Source organism: Ambystoma mexicanum, chromosome 5q, assembly GCF_040938575.1.
Source record: "Ambystoma mexicanum isolate Mex_15411 chromosome 5q, UKY_AmexF1_1, whole genome shotgun sequence".
Classification (NCBI taxonomy): Eukaryota; Metazoa; Chordata; class Amphibia; order Caudata; family Ambystomatidae; genus Ambystoma; species Ambystoma mexicanum.
The window spans coordinates 719235630-719247946 of NC_090933.1; positions in this window are offsets into that span (position 1 = coordinate 719235630).

Below are 12317 nucleotides of genomic sequence, written 5' to 3' on the forward strand. Positions count from 1 at the left end.
AGTGGGTGTGGGGGAGGTTTGGCAGTGTTAGGCGATGAGGAGGAATTGGTTGAGGTAGAGGGTGTCAGACTGGTGAGAGGTAACGCGCAGGCAGCCGGAGACACTAAAGGTAATGTTGGTCCTCTCAGTCTGTGTAGCTCCAGTAGTGAGGGGAGAAAGAGTGTAGCCAGCGGAGAGGTGAAAGTCAGGAGGTTTTCTTGGATAGCTATGGTGCAAGTGTGTAGCTTGAGAGGTTTGCCCATGTTTAAGGCAGGAGCAGCATGCACACAGGACACAACGCCAGCCGAAGCAGAGAGCAGCACGTTTTAAAGCAGCAGGTACATTTATTTCCCCTTTTCCACTTCGACCCTCTTTTTCCTACTCTCCCGCTACTTTTTGTTCTCCCCCAACACCCTGACTGCCGTTCTTTTGTTTGCACAACACCCCCCACCATCCCTCTTTCCCTTCCCCCACTTCTATATCTGTGCCTCCATTTCTAAAAATCGTTTTGGGTTGGGTATACTTCTACATCTGTGCACCCCTCTTGGCAACAGCATTAAGTGAATTGTGTATTGTTTGACTTTACTATTCTTAATGCTCATACATTATCTTTACAAGTTAATAAATATACATAAATACTAAACAAAAGTGACAACACTTTTAAGGGAGTGTAAAAGCCACTACAATGGAAGTGGTTTACTGAAACTGTTGCGAAGATACTGACAGCATCTAATATAAATCAAAAACACAACAAATGGGTAAAAATCATAATATACATGTTCACACAAAAGGTGGACCCAGAACAATATTGCCATCAAATAGTAAGTCTGCCCGGTTCGCCGGGGTAGCAGTGTCTCTTTCACTAGAGTGCAGTGACCAACTTCCAGAGGGTCCTTCTGGTACAGCAATACGGTCTAAAAACATGCCATAGCTTTAGGTGGGCATTTAGATCACCTTTGGGGTGATGGTCATGCTGCGGTACGAAGGGTATGATGTAGATCTTGACAAAGCACTGTTGTCCTTTTTAATAAGGAAACTTCTTTACTTCTTGTTTTCCCTTACATTGGGAACTTACTTTGGTGTTGATGGTGGTACTCCACCTTGCAGCTGTACCTTCTGTTTGGCGAGCATTTCTGGATGATTATAAAGGGGTGGAGTAGGGGCAGTGATGGCTTACTCTAATACAACTGGAAGGAAGCCTTCAATCTCCTTCTTACTGGCGGGTGAAATATAGCCCCTGAATGACAGAAATAGAGAGGCCAGAGTGATTTGTGAAATCCCATTGATGTAAAAGGCCAGCACAGAAATGGTGATGTCAGACATGAGGACCATTGAATGAAAAACAGGCCTAAATCTCAAAGGAAAGAAAGTGGGCTTGAATCTCAGAAGTGCAAAGATATGCACAATGCATTTCAGCAAGGAAATGCCGCACCTGTGAGAAAAGGAGAAAGCCGCAAGTTTAACCCTGGGCATTATTTACCAGACAGTGTTGGGTAACATAGACTTTTACCAGATCGCTTTCAGTTGTCTATCTTCTTATTGGGTCAAAGCTGCAAGATAAAAGAGGAATTGGACAGGAGTGAATTCCAGACATTTTGAACTCTTACGAACTATATACTTACGGCTCTTCGCCAGGACCTTTTTGAGTCAGGATTCGTCTACAACTCTTCCAATATCTTCAGACCAGTGAAGTAACTGGTCATCAACGCGCCCCTGCGTACTTCGCAGGATGGAGGGCTCATCCTTCGAGAATATAAGGTGAGATTGCTGAGAGGGCACTTCAGTGGTGATTAGAGGGGAGGACAGTGGGGGTGCTATCACTTGAATCCACAAGTGGCTAAATCCATCTCTCCACTTGTAGGAGAATATTTCTACGAGTCAAGAAAACAAGAATTGGAGGGCAGATCCAGTCAGTCATTGCTGCACTACGCATCACATGGGTGGAGGCCGCAGCAGTCCGGGTCCAACAGACGCCCCTGTGGGAGCCAGGTGAGCGGAACAGAGATGCACTGGGCCCACCGCACCACTAAGGCGCTTGCATACACAAAGCAATTTTATTATCACAAAAGTAACCAGGCAAAACGAATACTGGCATATAAACTACAGAAGACACAGCAGGAACAATATCGTCCGCCTCAATGGGCTGGATGGGAAAGTCAAATATACCACCCCAGACATAACAGAGATTTTAGTGAGCCATCACAGATCCATTATGCAAGGCCCGCCCTCATCTCCGGAAGAGATAGACCAGCAGCGCCACTATCTTCAACCATTCCGCACCCCGGCTGTCATCACCCCCCTCGACTCCCTGGAGGCCCCGATCTCCTCAGAGGAGATCCTAGAGGAGATACTAGAAGCCATAAAATCCTCAAAGAATACCGCCCCAGGCCTGGACGGGCTGACGACTAAATTCTATAAAACATTTGCACATGTCCTAACCCCCCAACTAACACTGCTATTCAACTCCTTCCTGATCACTGAGAAAGTAACAAAATCTATGGCCGAATCAACTACTATCCTAATCCAGAAACCAGGGAAGGACCCCGAACCGGCAACCTCATACAGTCCAATAACACTAATGAACACAGAGGGGAAAATGTACTCCAAGGTGCTAGCAGCCAGACTGGGAGTGGTTCTCCCTGAACTAATATCTAAAGATCAGACATGCTTTATACCGGGCAGAGGCACACACGATAATATCAGGAGAACAGGAGAACACTAAATATTATAGAATCTTCCAATAGAATGAGGGTAGAGCTACTGATCATCTCCCTAGACGTGCATAAAGCGTTTGACTTGGTAAAGTGGGACTACATCCGAAATACTCTTAAATGCATGGGACTGGGCCACAACTTCATAAAATGGATTATGGCGAATTACACAATCCCATCTACACAGCTTCGAATCAACGGCACAAAATCAGAGGCCATTCCCATATCCAGAGGCACCCTACAGGGCTGCCCGCTATCCCCCCTGGTGTTCGCTCTGTCAATGGAGCCATTCGCCGAGAGGGTCCATCAAAACCCAAACATCAAGAGGATTACTGTGGGAGAGACAGAAAATAAAACCGCACTCTATGCGGAGGATGTCCTCCTAACCATCACCAATCTGGACACATCTCTCCAACCCCTGTTAGAGGAGCTCAAAACATTTGGGGCAGTCTCTGGGTTTAGGGTGAACTATGATAAGTCCTCAGCCTTACCGATCAATCTAACAAAGCGACACAGGGACATCCTCAGCCCTGAACCCCCATCCCATGGGACGGGTCCACGATTGAATACCTGGGGGTCCACATCACTAAAGCCAGTGCCCTGATCTACAAACACAATTTCCCACAATTATTTAAAGACCTCCAGGCAGACCTAAAGCGTTGGAATGATCATGAAATCTCCTGGTTGGGCCAATTAGCGGCAGTAAATATGAACCTGCTCCCCAGGCTGCTTTATCAATACCTAGCGCTCCCAACCCACATTCCAGAGGGAGACCTCAACTCCCTACAGCAGGAAATCATGAAGTTTACATGGAGGGGGAAAAGACCCTGCATCGCAAAGAAAATGATGACCCGACGCTGGCCCCTGGGCGGACTGGGAGCCCCGGATATATCACGATACAGGCGAGCGGCCCAATTATCACACGCCTTCGCCTGGTCCCACACCGAAGACCGCCCATGCTGGCTCCAACTAGAGGAAGCATGATGTAAGCCACCCCTGTCCGACTTACCACATATCCAATCCTGGAAACTCCCCCCCACCTTAAACCCAATATCAGCAACATGTAATATGGTGGAAAGCTGGAAAGCTGCCGCTAGGAAATGGGGAATTACAAGCTCATTGGGCCCACTGACACCAATATGGGACAACTCAGGATTCTCCCCAGGCCTCTGTAACCACAGCTTTGCTATCTGGAAGGGTGGTGTCCTCCGGAAGATCTCAGACTTCCTGGAGGAAAGGCCAGCCCCTCTCGTTCGATGACTGCAAGGTGAAGTTCAAAGTCCATGAGGAGGAAAGATTTCACTACTCACAGATCCACCATTGGATCTCCCAACAAATCATTAAAGAGAGAGGCACCAGAAACCTAATACCCCTAGAGCTCACACTAACAACATCTCCTCCAAAGGGAAAATCCTCCACCCTCTACAAACTCCTAGAAAAATCGAACCCAGAAGAAAAGTAAAGATACATGGCCAAATGGGAAAAAGACCCACAAGGCTTCACAAAAGTACCCAATGCATCACCAACAGGGAGGGAGGATATAAGGTGTGCTATAGGTATTATATCAAGCCAGCTCAGCTGCACAAATCTGGCTCCATCCCCTCCCCAAACTGCTGGAGAGGATGTCCTCAAGAGGGATCGCTATTCCACATACTCTGGGAATGTCGAAAGCAGCACACTACTGGAGAGGTGTGTTGAGCCATATCTAAGCAATCACTGGTCTTTCCATTCCATGGGATCCCAGAATTATTTTACTGGGATGTACGGGGGACGGAGACGTGCCCTTGCCGGGCAACATGGCCCATCTGTGTACTCAACTGCTAACATCTGCCAAGATAGCCCTCGCCAGACTGTGGAAGCACCCCGAGGGACCCTCCATACCACTATGGTGGGCTAAGTGTTGAGACATTGTCACAGCTGAAATGATCACAGCACTCCGTATGGGTAACCTAAACCTTTTCTGGAACATATGGCCGCCCTTCATGGACTTCGCAGAACGCTTCCCCTGACTTACACATAGGCCCCCCAATCACCTGTTGGCTGGACTGACCTTAGAATCCTGTGCAGTTCCCTTAGGGAGCACTACAGAAGATTAAGACTACAGGTATGAGCAATAAATCCCCTTTAGTATCCGTCTGTACCACAAAGATTTAGTTGGTAGCTGTGGCTAATAAGTCAGACTTATCTGTAGAGGGAGATGAGCAGTATTCAGGGTTTACACAATAGAGCTACACTACTATGGTACAAGGAAACACTGACCAAAGCTTTGTATTAAAAAGAATATATATATTTATTTCACACACTTCTAGTTCAACACAGTAATCACAGTTATTAAAGCAAGTTAAAATCAGTCAAGAAAAGTATACACAACTCCTAGTTAAATTGTAGACAAGTTTGAGCAAGAGTGAAAACTAAGCAAAACGTCACAGTGAAAACTAAACACAAATGGCACTCTAGAAATTTCTCACAAGGGAGGGAAAGAACAGGTTATACAGGAATATACTCTGAGACACCCTAACAACACTTCCCAATAAGTTTGTGAACAAGTTTAGGTAAGTCAGTACTTTATCATGTAAAATACTTAATGAAAACCGAGCAAAATGGCACTTCACAAGTTTTAAAAGTGGGAAGGAAGAGGTGGTTATAAGAGTTAGGTGCACCAACACAGTTCTAGTTGAGAAGCAATCTAGAGAAGGCAGTTCTAACAGATTCAGCCAGAGTCAATAGGCCTGTGCCAGAGTCAGTGGTACAGGGCAAAGAGCCCAGGAGCAAAATGTTGTTGTAGCTGCAGTCAAGTCTTTGTTAAACGATTCGAAAATGTGGATGCAGAAGGTGAAAGACAATGTTAGAGGATAGGGGCGGCCAATCCAGCAGGTAGGTAAAGGATTTAAAACACCTTTAGTGCTACCAAACTAAAAGGGAGGCCTGGTGGAACAAAGTACCTTAAAATGTAGAAAGGCTCCTGTGGTGGCGGTTGTTCCTGGCAGTTCCTGCAGTTCGGGAGATCCAGCAGAGGAAGAGAGACTCTCGTCGTGGAGGAAGGTTCGAGTTACTGCACTGCCCAGGGATGAAACCAGCCGCGGTGCTGGCAAACGAATTAAAGGTATGCTCCTTTAAATCGCGGTCAGGGTGGACGGGCGCCTGGCTATCCGGTCTCCGAGGGCAGGGCACTGGCGATTCGACCAAGGCAGGTCCAGGAAGGCGATTGGCAAACTGGTTGGCCCCACCAGCTCATGGGAAGAAGGCTCTTGCAGATGAAGATCTTCTCTCGTCGTGTGGAGAAAAGTGGTGAGACGCTGCAGCAGGGCTTCACCGGTGGTTCAGTTGGTGCAGATGTCTTTGGCTTCTCTCCTCTTGGGCTTCTTAGTTCCAATGGCGATGTCTTGCTCTTCTAGTCCTCAGGACCCTGCTTTTATGCAAAAATACCCCCATTCATACAGCCTAGCTGTCACTCGCACAGTGGAGTGGTCATCCTGGCAGGAGACCCTCCAGCCTATCAGGGCAGAGTGCAAATGAGTTGCTGAGGCAACCCTGTCCAGGGGTTCTACTCCCCCTCCCACACAATGGTCCACCCCTGACTCAGTGGCACCGAAAGGAGGGCTTCGTGGCAGAAGCTCACCAAAAGGACAAACAAAGGATCCCCGACCTGGGTTAGGATTTAGATAAAGACACGAGAAATAATTTAAATAAAAGTTCTGGCAAATAAATCCTACCGGAGTAAAGTTAATATAAAAATAAACCGGCGGTATTTTAGAGGCTGTCAGTAAATGTGGTAGCTTTGAACAATGGGAAAATCCCATAGGGAAATATTTGCGGTTGAATATTTTTGGAAGTAACCACTGCCACCAGCTAGAAACTTTTGAGAGAGGGACTGTACGGTACCCTCTCCAAAATGAACATAAGGGACAAACTATTAACCCTTGCCAGTACCTCCATAGTAAGATGGGTTGTACTGGTTTTGTTCATAAAGATTTACTAGTAAAGTCAGTGGGGACTTTACATACCCTGGGAGACAGTAGTCAGTCCCAGGGAATGGAGTCTATGTTTGGGGGTCGCTACGATACCCCTGTGTTACTGCACGGAGGGTGCTGTGTAACACATGTGTATAAAGATGGGTCCTGTGAGGGTGAGATAAACCCCATGGACATTAAACACAAAAAAATAGCCTAGAACACACATAGCAAATATGCCTAAGAGTGGGAAAAAGAGTCTCGATCTTTGCAGGAGAAAAAACAAACCCTTCAAATCCAGCAAAGCTGCTGCGGGACTCTATAGGTAAGGGAAATTAGCCATAGAATGAGAATTCTCCCTAAAAGAGAAGAATAACGGTCATCGCGCAGGGTTCATACTGCCCCCAGGAGGGGCATCCCTACTCCCCTAATCGTCGAATAATCAGAGCGCCATGCTATGCAATGAATGAATTGTGCTGTATTATGATTTGCTAATGCTGATGTTGATTATTTTCTTGTTAAAAAATGAATAAAAGATCAATGTTGAAAAAAAAGATTGCATTTGAAAAGTCTTTAAATCCAAGTGTCGGCTGTCTTGTCCAATTGTGAACCTGTCTCGTCTGCTTGCACCCTGCCTGGGCCCTTCCCTAGTGTTCGCCCCTTCCCACTCCCTTCCTCTTCTCTCCTCTCCGTACCTACTCTATAGTGCTCTCTGTCTCTCCTATCTTCTCTAACTGCTTCTCTGTTAAGATGGATTTCAGAACTCTGACCTGGGGAGGGCAGATGTTCAGAAGGCCAGCCTAGTTTCTTGGAACAGGGTAACCTCTGGACAAGCCAGACCAATCAGGGTTGCGATGGCGGCGGTCAAGACTAAGTCTCAAGAGGGTTGAGGGTGACTGAAAATCGCAATGAGCACACAAAGCAAGGACACTTAAAAATTTCTCCAGACAGGTGTTATATTAAAAATATAGACACATTTATTACAAGGCCTTTGTAACATCGACCATAGTAACAAATCACAATAATACTAGCGTAAACCAACACATCACAATCAATACACTATATATACAAGACACAAGGGTCTAAGGAGTTAGGAGCACGTAATATGTAGACCACCTAGATGGGTAGGAAAACAGGCAGTGCAAGTAATCATTAGACCCAGTTAGACATCTGAAATACACCTAAATAGGAGGAAGTCCGAGCCCTACGAAGAGAGGAGCCTTATGCTCAAAAGTACCTGCATGCGCTGGTGCCAATGGACAAAATAGGGCCTCTTCAAGGATATCAGGCAGTTCAGGAAGGTGAATGAAGCGATGCAGAACAGGTCCCCACTACTCAAGCAAGGCCTCCACTTGTGGGCAGAGGCAGGGTGAGAGTGCGGGATAAAGTAGCTATTTTGCAACAGTGGTAGAAAAGAAACGGGCTCCTGCGCGAGGGGCCACCGGTTGGGGTATGTAATACTCACCGGTCCCCGAGGCAGGCAGACCCAGACTTCTCCAGTTCAGTTCACGTTGCTGGCAGGTTCAGCTGCGATGATCAGGACGTCTCGACACCATGTAGCTTCTGCGTAGCAGGATGCAGGTTAGACGGTGTCCCAAATGGAGCAGACGTGCACAGGTTGTTACCACAGCAGGGCAACACGGCAACCGCGTTTACTCTGGTCCGGGCGCACTTGTCTCACTTCAGACCTGGGAATGCCAAGTGTACGAAATATGGTGTGAGGGTGCCGTGGACGCAGGGCAAGCAGTAGACCAAGTTTACAGGGCTTCCCTGAAACGGCAGCGGTGACAGAGCAAAGCGTCCTGCGTAAGCTAGTCAGCCCACTGGTTGGCTGAGGGACACTCCCGAAGAGGCTTACTTGCAGGGTTTGATGAAGGTGCCGGGAATAATTGATCCCACTATTCCAATGGGTCGAAGCGCCTTCACAGACCTTCTCGGATGATCAGATGCAGAGGGGTCTTGCAGGACGACAGCGACTCAGGGTGCCAAACCTTCAGCGGGTCACCAGCGGTTCCTCGACTCAGCTTCTTCTTGCAGGATACTTGGCTCCTTATCCCTTGTTCGGTGTGAACTCAGGAGATCGACCTGGTAGTGGTGTTTTCAGCCTCCTCTTATCCAAAGTTCCCATTGCGCCAAAACGGAGAGGACCCAATGGGAGATCTGCTCACAAACACTCACACCTTACGTGGACCTATCACGGACCACGGTGGTCCCAGGCATTCAGGACACTCCAGACTCTCTGGCACCCAGGAATTGTATTGGGAACAGACATCCCAGCCCACGTCCTGGAGGCACACACAAGGCATGCAGAAGCCCGCGAAAGCTTTGGGGTTTTGCGGGAAAGTGCATGACCAAATAAGGACTGACCCGGGTCGGCTCGACCTGGGGGAAGGTGAAGGGGCAAGACGGTCAGCGGACAGGACAAAAAACCTCATGGCATGGCCATCTTGGGAGCCAGGCCACCTATTCGTACCAAACGCGGTAAGCACGGATAACATGGCAAAAAAGGGTTCAAAACACAAAAGAATACGATAGCTGCCACCAGTTCAGTCCATGACATACCTGCACAGTTCATAATAAATCCAGCGAGAGTTTCTAGGGCCTTTGGAATGACTAGAGAGCAGTAATGTAAGTTACGGTGCACTCTTGTTTCATGTTGCACAAAAGCTGCAACATGAGGAAAGGACTAAGGGAAACAAAGTCTCCCAGTACTGACTGTCTTAAGGGGGAACTAATCCACCCCTGGATGAGTTTCTTCTTCAGGTCGGTTAAACATTCTGGACACACCCATCAGCTTTGCTATGTTGGACACCTGGCCTATGCTCAATAGTGAAGTCAAAGCCTTGTAGACTTATGGACCACCTAAGCAACTTTGGATTCTCTCCCTTCATGTTCATCAGCCACTTTAATGGCTAATTGTCAGTTTGCACAGTGAAGTGGGTCCCATAGAGGTAGGGCCTCAGTTTCCGTAGGGCCCACACAACAGAGAAACATTCTTTCTCTATTGGGGCTCTTCTGAGCTCTCTGTCCTTAATCCGGCGACTAATGAAACCAATAGGGTGTTCCTTACCCTCCTCATCTACTTGTGATAGTACAGCTCCTATCCCAGTGTCAGAGGCATCTGTCTGCACAATAAAAGGTCTTTGGTAATCAGGGGCCCTGAGGACAGGGGCCTGGCACAAGGAGTCTTTTAAGCCATTGAAGGCCTTCTCACACTCTCCAGTCCAAGTTACCTTCTTGGGTTGCTTCGGAGTGGTGAGAGCAGTCAGAGGGGCAGCTATGGTGCCATAGTCTGCCATGAAATTTCTGTAATACCCCGTGAGTCCTAAGAAGGTGTAGTGGGGGTAGGCCAGTCTTGTACTGCTTGTACTTTACTGGGTAGAGGCTGTATCTTCCCTCCACCTACTTCATGTCCAAGGTAAACCACTGAGTCTTGTACAATCTGGCATTTACTGGCCTTTCTGGTCAAGTGGGCTTTCTGAAGAGCCTGCAACACAATTCCAAGGTGTTTCACATGGTCTTCCCAGGTGGCACTGAAAACTGCTATATCATCCAGATATGCAAGACATAATTCATCCAACCCATTCAACACATGATTCACAAGCCTCTGGAAAGTGGCAGGTGCATTCTTCAACCCAAAAGGCATTACTCTGAACTGGTAAAAACCTTCCGGAGTTGAGAATGCCGTCTTCTCCTTGGCATGATCTGCAAAGGCTATTTGCCAATAGCCTGAAGTGAGGTCAAACGTGCTGAGGTACTTGGAGGCACCCAAGGTATCCACCAGCTCATCTGTTCGAGGCAAGGGGTCGGTATTTATCTTGGTGACAGCTTTCAGAACCCTGTAATCCATGCAGAACCTCAATTCGGAAGTACCTGCTTTTGGAACCAAAACCACAGGGCTGGACCAAGGACTACTAGAGGACTACTAGAGGGTTCAATCACCCCAAGATCTAACATTTTGTTGACCTCTGTCTTAATGTAACATTTTGTTGACCTCCGTCTTAAGACTGGACTTTATCTGACATCCTGTATCCCCTACTTTTGGTAGGTACACTGTCTCCTGTGTCTATGTTATGTTTGCACCAAGGTGTCAAACCAGGGGACTGTGAGAACAGGGGGGAAAATTGCCTAAGCAAACTCTTCACCTCAGCCTGCTGATCAGAAGTCAGGTGAGGGGCCACTCGGACACCCTCAAAGGAGCTATCTGAAGGACCGCTTTGGAACAGGTCGAGGAGAGGTTCAGACTCCTCTTCCTCAACATCTGAAGCCAATAGCAGTGCTGATATTTCAACTCTTGGGATGAAAACTTTCAGCCTATTTACATGGAACACTTTTGGAGCCTGTCCAGGCCTTCCAAGGTCCACTAAATAGTTGACCTCACCCAGGGGCTCCACCACTGTGTAAGGGCCTGACCATTTATCCTGTAAAGCACTAGGCCTTATGGGATTCATCATCAGGACTTGCTGGCCAGGTGTGAAGTTGATGAGGGAAGCTTTAAGGTCATACCAATGTTTCACCAGGGCTTATTCTGCCTTCAACTTATCACTAGCCAGACCCATCAGGAGTACCATCCTTTTCCTGAGCCCTAACACATTGGGCCTCATTACGACCCAGGTGGTAAATTACCTCCTGGGTCGTACCTTTACCACCATGGCGTAAACTACGTTTACGCCATGGTGGTTGGCGGACTTACCGCCCCATTCCGAGGTCTGCGGGGCGGTAAGTTCCCCATTCCCATTTTTGCCCCATAGGGCATAATGGGAGTGGGGAAGGCGTTAATTACGCCACCGTAAATTACGGTGGCGTAATTAACAACATTGTCCCTTAGCGCCATGGATTTTAACACCTGCTAAAAGCAGGTGTTAAATCCGCCATGGCGCTAAGGGACCTCGGAATCAGGCGGTAAGGGTCGGCGCTGTTTACGCTGCCGTAAACCCCTTACCGCCTGAGTCGTAATGAGGCCCATAGTCTACTATGTTGGTAGTAATAGGGGAAGTGAGCATCTCCCATCCCTCCATGACTTTGGCTAAGGGTCCCCGCACAGGGTGACCAAACAGAAGTTCGAAGAGGCTGAAGCCAACACCCTCCTGTAGTACCTCTCGGTAGGCAAACAGTAAGCATGGTAAAAGAAGATCCCATTTTCTTCTCTGGGGCTCCTCCAGAGCCCCAATCATACCTTTTAAGGTCCTGTTAAACCGTTCCACCAGACAATTGGTCTGGGGGTGGTATGCAGAAGAAAACGTGCAGGTGACCCCACTTTCTTTCCACATAGCCTGCAAATACTTTGACATAAAGTTGCTGCCTCTGTCAGACACAACTTCTTTAGGGAAGCCAACCCTAGTAAAGATGCCGAGTAAAGCTTTTGCGACAGACTTGGCAGTCACAGTTTTCAATGGGATGGCCTCAGGATATCTGGTGGCATGGTCGTCCAATACCAGGATAAACCTATTGCCTGAGGATGTTTGGGGGTCAAGGGGACCAACAATGTCGATCCCTACCCTCTCGAATGGTACTCCCACAACTGGGAGTGGTACCAATGGAGCTTGGATTGTTGAACCACTCTTACCAGATAACTGGCAGGAGGCACAACTCCTGCAGTGACTTTCTACTTGCACCCCCATCTTGGGCCAGTAGAAGTGCATGGATAACCTTTGCTTGGTCCTCTTAATACCAAGGT